This window comes from Ornithodoros turicata, chromosome 8, assembly GCF_037126465.1.
Source record: "Ornithodoros turicata isolate Travis chromosome 8, ASM3712646v1, whole genome shotgun sequence".
Taxonomy (NCBI): Eukaryota; Metazoa; Arthropoda; class Arachnida; order Ixodida; family Argasidae; genus Ornithodoros; species Ornithodoros turicata.
Window position 1 is genome coordinate 10,750,555 of NC_088208.1, and position 7,383 is coordinate 10,757,937.

A 7,383-nucleotide genomic window follows, 5' to 3' on the forward strand; every position below is an offset into this window, starting at 1 on the left:
GAATTCCTTAAAGTTAAACAAATGGCTGAAAAACAAATAATCCCACTGCGTGGGGGTGATGCTTACGCATATAATCAGCCTTTCACCATGTTAGAACTGTCTCGATCCTTACTGTATGCAAAAGCAACTGCTCTAGGTCCTGACCGGATCACATATTCAATGCTTGACCACCTGTCTGAGGTGTCCAAATCATGCTTGCTGAAATTCTTCAACCATGTTTGGGCACAAGGAGTGCTACCTGTACGATGGAAAGTTGCCACCATAATTCCCCTTTTGAAACCGGGAAAGGAACCCTTCAAGTTACAGGCCTATTGCCCTTACAAGTTGTATTGGCAAGACGTTTGAACGAATGGTTGGTAACCGTCTGATGCATATCCTGGAAGAGGATAATTTAATATGTCGACTTCAGTGTGGTTTCCGAGCGGGGCACTCCACAACAGATCACCTCATTCGCTTGGAAACAATTATCCGCGAAGCTTTCGTAAGAAGGAAGCACTGTTTGTCTGTATTTTTTTATTTAGAGAAGGCCTATGACACTGCTTGGCGTTACGGCATTCTACAAGATTTATATTCCTTCGGCATTAGGGGTCGCCTTCTCAAGTGCATTTCTAACTTCCTTGAAAATCGAACATTTAGGGTTCAACTGGGCACCATATTATCCCATGATTTTGTAAAAGAGAACGGCGTCCCCCAGGATCCGTACTCAGTGTCATCTTATTCCTCGTAAAAATCAACTACGTAGCCAGTGTAATGCCACCATCTATAACATACTCTCTCTACGTAGATGATATCCAAATCTCTTATTCCTCTACCAACCTGACAATATGTGAGCGACAGATGCAGCTGGCTATAAATAAGTTGGTGAAATGGTCTACTGAAAATGGTTTTAAGTTCTCACCAGAGAAAACTGTATGTGTTCCTTTCTCAAGAGTTAGAGGTGTTTTCCCTCAACCATCTCTGAAACTGAATGGCCATGGCATTCTTGTAAGAAGCGAGCACAAATTCCTCGGTGCTATATTTGACAAAAAGCTCACATTTTTGTCGCATCTTTAAATCTGAAAAGTCAAATGTATCAAATCGAATAATGTTCTTAAAATTCTTTCACACAAGTCCTGGGGTGCAGATCGAGAGACGTTGCATAAAGTCTATATTTCGACAGTGCGTTCGAAACTAGACTATGGGAGTATTGTGTATGGTTCAGCTCGTCCATCTGTTTTAAAAATACTGGATCCTGTACATCATCAAGGACTTCGGCTGATAACTGGTGCTTTTAGAACCTCACCAGTTGAAAGTTTGTATGTTGAAACTCATGAATACTCTTTGACGAGACGTAGATTTTATCTTGGGGCATCTTACACATTAAGAATAAGAAGTCATCCTCAACACCCTGCACTGCCGTGTGTTACAAGCACACGGTTTGAACAGTTCTTCACTAACAAACGCTCAGTTGTTCCACCATCCTGTATGCGTCTTGCAAATGAGAGTGAGTCTCACAATTTCTCTTATTGCAAGTATCTGGTTGCACAACGTAGTAAGAGGATCCCACCCTGGGAACCACCTGTGAGATCTGACACTACACTTATGAAATACAGCAAACATAACACTGCGATGCCTATACTGCAACAAGAGTTTGAATATTTGAAACAAAGCTTTGGGAATCACGATGAGGTGTACACCGATGGGTCAAAGTAAGTATGGGTCTAGTGCAGGAGTAACGTGTGCCATGGTCTCTGGAACATGCACAAGATCACACCGTATAAAAAACATTGCATCCAGCTTTACAGCAGAAATGTATGCTATTATCCTTGCACTGAAGTACATTCTTCAAGGCTGCATAAAATCAGCAGTTGTGTGCACGGATTCCCTGAGTTCCCTTAATGCTATCTGTAGCATACACAAGCAGAAGAATTTTCTTGTGCTGCGAGCACAATACATAGCCCACACGATCAAGAAGAAAGGATGTTCTGTAATCTTATGCTGCCTACCCAGCCACGTTGGCATACAGGGCAATTAATTAGCAGACCAGGCTGCTGCAGCTGCCGCTTCAAATGATATAACCCCCTCTGAATTACCCTTACATGATATTGTATCTTCACTAAAGCAGTCAATTCATGTAAACTGGCAAAAATTTCTGGAACAGCCAAACGCATAACAAGCTTCATTTGAATAAACCGAACATTCAACATCATGGAGAGCGTCCAGAAAATCGTTTTCAAAGTGTCATATTAACAAGGTTACGCATAGGACATACATTCATCACTCATGGGTTTTTACTTCGTGGAGAGGAGCCACCTCAGTGCGAGCACTGTGGTGAACTTCTCTCCGTTATACATTTACTCATTTCATGTCCGCACCATGAGGCCCATCGTAGACATCACTTTAGACAGTTTTATACACACTATTTACCTCTTCACCCAGCCCTTCTGCTGGGTGATGAGGCTGTCGTCCCTTTTAACAGCATTTTTAACTTCTTGAAAGACACCGGGATAGTCAATCTCGTGTAATTTTGTATAGCTATTTTATGTATTTGTCAAGAAGTTTTTACTGAACATCGCATAGAAGTTTAACTGATCACATCCCTATCATTGTTCACGCACATATTTAATTAGTCATAATTTCACCACAGTTTTGGAGGACTATGACCTTAGTTGTCTGTGCGCCATAAAAACCGGAATCATCATGATCATTATCATCATATGATGCACGTGTTAATCAACACACTAAAAAAAATAACTGCGTGTGTAGGTGAAGTGTGACAAGCAGGCATACTTACAGGGAAAGGCTGAAATGAAAAAAATACACACATGATGTAGAAGATGTAGCACCCAAAGCATGCTAAACTACAGCGCCATGTGGAAAGTTGTTTACCTCCAGCACATGTACGGTGTGCAACCTATGCTCTCTACACTTAAATAGAATACAGTTCTAAAATCGTTCTTATTATAACTCTCTATGCTTGCACAAAAGGATGTCTGTGAAAGTGAGCGCAAGGAACCTGAGTTTCCCTTTCCTACTTTCCTACCTTCGGTACCGCCCGACCTCCAGCCCCCTCTTTGTTTTCATTATTTCTGTTTTGTTTTGTTTTTGTTTTTTTTTTCACTAAAAAAAGAACATCGATATCGTGACAAAACTTAATCCCTCTACGTTCTGAAGTGTATTTCGAGGACATCAGGGGTACATGAATAGTTGCATACAAGAGACAGCGTTTATTCAAAATAAACATGTACGTACGTGATTTCTGTGAACAGCTAATATGAACATGGTTTCCAGGAATGTTACTCACGCTTGCAACTTCCAAGTCACCATCAGCGTATAAGGACTATTTACTGTATACTAGTTACTTATATGCTCCAGTCTGATAGTTCATTTTAGTTTTAGTTGTTCAGTTAATTTTAATTTGCTTCATTGAGGCTTATTTCATAAATTTACCTGCGTGATACAGTGAAAAATTGCAAAAATTTGAGTCTTGCGGTACCCGAATTATTACCGTAAATTATTGTCGTTTCCGTCTCAGTTTCAGGTACTCTAACTGCGCGATATCCGTTTCCGTTTCTGTTACCTTTCCCTGTTTCCAACTGTGTAGCTGGGCTAGCTCGTCTGTGGGCCAATATCCTTCGGACTGCACATTTCACTGAGTGGCCTTCAAGCAGTGTGAGTTCCTGTAACTGCAAAAAGTAATGCTCATGTTAGCAACAAAAAATACATCAGTATGTGCGCAGCCTCTGAACAGCCAGATGATACAGACTTTCCTGGCAATTTCATAATTCGCTCGACTGAATACCATGCCCTGGGCACCGTATTTCTTTTCATGAACAGTGCACGGCAACACCAATGGGCGCATCGATAATGGCGAAAAGCCTTAGTCGGGACAAAACAAAAGGGACAGGTCAAAGTTCCCTCCTCTCTCTCTAGATGTGTCCGGATCCAGGATTTTCACATTGTGGAGTTTGTACACCAGTTGGCCTGCACCTATGGCATATACCACATGGACATTCAGACATGTAACGTTATCCACACAGCATAATAAACTCCTGTAAAAACAAGCCTACACCTCACTTCTACTTGTCACCTTGACTCACTCATCAAATGAAAGCACCCTGCCTCTACTTACCAACTGCTTTTCGTTCTCAACAGTGAGTAGCCTTTCAAAGTTATTCACTTCTTGCTCATCGTTGGGAAATGAATTGCTGTGTGTCTGAAACTTTGCTCTGCAGAGGCACTAGACTTGTGAGCAGGTGAGTTTGCTGCCACAGTGCCATACGGAACATGTGGAAGTTCTTGGAGACTTGTCGTTGACACTTTGCAATTCATTACGCACAGCATGAAGAGACATGAATAACAAATTTCCACCTTTTAGGTGGATGTACTCACAGTGGTAGGGAACACGTTACAAATTTGCTATTGTCACGAAGCTCTAAAAGAAACCCCATTTTGGCCTGCTAATGTTGCAATTCATTTGCGAAAAGGTGATGTTGGTTATCGGAACCATTCACCAGTTGAGAGTTGGGAGGCGCGATGTCTGATTTTCGCTCTAACAATTTTATTATTCATTGTTGTGCTGCAGTCAGCCTAAAAAAATCAGGCTTTTGTGAGAATGGCCTAACTGTTCGAAAAGTGACCGTGAACCGCAGCCCAGCAGGTGCTCTGCTTGTAAGCTTTCATCACGTCATATATTTTTTTACCCTTCCATATGCCCTTCCGAAAGCTACATCAACCCTTCCCCGCTAACTCGAGACAAAAGAGCCACAGAAACATCATGTCAAAAGGCGCATGAAACGAACGACATTTTTTCATCTTTAGGCCATCTTCGATGCACTCCGAATGATTAAGGAAACAAAATTCTCATAAAAATTATTATAGCCTATATGCACACCCCCAAGAAAATGCACAATTTTGTTTTTGTTTCTCAGGGAAAGATCAAGGGGACGAGCTACACCTAGGCTGATCCACATAGGTGGCTTCGGTTGGATTAGCCTACATGCAGCTTTCCTAGTTAGTGATCACATAATTGCTATTGAAATCTCACGCAAGTTGTTTTCGTCGCCTGTCCCACCCCTATATGTTCGCTGCTCTGATCAGCCACGATGAGATACTCTTATACTACGTCTGCTGCAGGTCAACGACGGCAGGTAAATTTGGACTCAATGAGACGCAATGGAAGGTGTGTCACTACTGTGGTGTGCACCATTTAAAAGCATGACAGGGGAGATTGCTGATTCCATGACTATACTTCTCTTATACCGGGTTAGCAACTATACAGGGCAGCTGTGTTGGTATACAAGATACACATACTCTCCGGAGAAAAAGTTCGGAGAGAGCCCAATCGGACATATCAATGAGGTGCCAGTTTGTTGTTTTTATAATAATTGTTAAAACGTAGGATAAATCATTCTCTACATACGAACAATATACGTAAATCGTTGTGCTTACCACGCTGTTGCAACGCAAGTCCTTGAGCTTGCGACGCAGTGACCTGCGCGGCAGCAGCTGTGATCACGGGAAGGCAAACTTCACATTACATATTGGACTGCAAGCTAGTGCGTAGGAAGAAGTTCACTGCTTCAATGCACAGGCTTCCTTGAATAAGAAGTGCCCCTAGATGACTACAATCGTTTTAGTCTGCGTTAGCACTTTATACATACAACTCCTTTGCGATCCTTGCTGTGTCACACTCAGTGATGGACGCGTACTGCTGATGGACACATAATCTGCATATTGCAAGTCTTTGTAGCCAGAGGTTTATCTACCCCCAGACTGTTTTTCATTAAATAAACGTGACTGACTAGCTTCCACCAGCAGCCCCTTGTTTGTTACCCCTACTATTGGCAGGTGCTCCTGAATTCGTAACTAGTGCGTTTCATGTGGTACACCTTTGGTAGCAGAAATATGTGGTTTTTCGAAACCAAGCTTTCTAGGCTAGGCAAGCTAACCTAGCTTTCGGGTACAAGAATGCCGCGCAGAGAGAATGTAAAACATACCTTTTCGCAGAAAGGTGTCCACAACTGGTGGGAGCTCATCTTCGCTGCTGTCCATGACTATGGGACAACGAGGTCGCTTCAGGTGCAGCTCATTCGAAGCATTTTACTCGGATGTGTATTGAGAAGGTGGCAGCTTTTGCTTGCACCATTGTGAGGTAAGAATACAGGCCAGTGAGCCATTGGCACATGCGTGCAGCTATATTAATAAATAAAACGTTTAACGTTTAAAACGATTATGTGTGTCTGTTAATATACATACTCAATGGTCCATTAACGCGAATGGCTTCCTGGGGGGGGGGGGCGGCTTTTCGAATCAGTCCTTCCACTTTATGGGTGGGTAGGTCATGCCACCTGCATACGTCTCCTGACAGCCAGGAAGACGACACGACCTCGATTTCATTTCGATCAATAAAATGCACGATAGCATACTGCACCTACATGTTCAGTCGAGCACAGCACGAAACAATAAAATAGCAAGTATTGAGAAAATGGAAGTCACGGATTCCACCAATAACACATAGAAAGCATAGGCAAGACAAATGGGTGCCGCAGGTTGAAATAACGTAACTATCTTTTCAGGTGGATACAATTGTTGGTGACGTATCTGATATTCAATGGAGAGAAGCGTAATGTAGGGGGAAACCTTTAAATACAGGGTGTTCCAAATTAAGCTTTCACTAGCACTTTATAAACAGGCGAACCAAAGAAAACTGGTGCTATTTTTTCTGTTCCTTGAGTAGGAAACAGGTGCTGCTAATTATGTAGCACCTGATTCTTACTCAAGGAACAGAAAAAGTAGCACCAGTTTTCTTTGGTTCGCCTATTTATAAAGTGCTAGTGACAGCTTAATTTTGAACACCCTGTATATTACATGAAACTAAGTGTCTCAGAATGAAATATCGTAGTGATCGGAAACGTAAGAATGGTGCGGGATTTGAACTTGGCGTCGCTCAAACCTCGCATCCAGCGAACTGTTGGACTTTCTGTTCGCTTTGGATATCACCAACTCAAAATCAGCATTGCCTCATCGTCGTCCTCACACGGTATGTGGATCGACTTAATTATAATGTCGATTCGATGCTGTGTTGACTGTGTCACGTAACGTCAATTGAAGAAATATTTGTCCGTAGAGGAAGACTTGTTTGTTATTGCCTTTCAGTATATCTGTATCCTTTGCATAACAAAGCGAAGTAGAGTAACAAATCCAATTGTCATCGAAGCTCAACTGTTTCTTTTTTTTTTTAATCAGAGTAGCACTATGCTTTGCTCATGCTTTGAGATGACTATATACTTGAGAGACATCTGTGATCTATCTGTTTTGTCTATCTGATCTATCAAGAAATCTTGCTTGTCCTGTCATGCTTACAGTATCCATGAGGCTACACTCTGATATACCATTAGCGGT

General features: G+C 42.0%; 1 long non-coding RNA gene across 1 annotated transcript; it reads right to left on the reverse strand.

Moving 5' to 3' along the window:
- Positions 1-3,586: 3,586 nt before the first annotated feature.
- LOC135365930 (uncharacterized) lies at positions 3,587-6,200 on the reverse strand. The gene is made up of 3 exons (XR_010414020.1): positions 5,979-6,200; positions 5,431-5,487; positions 3,587-3,665 (listed from the first exon to the last, which is right to left on the reverse strand). It is a non-coding gene; the product is annotated as an uncharacterized LOC135365930 (long non-coding RNA).
- Positions 6,201-7,383: the final 1,183 nt, after the last annotated feature.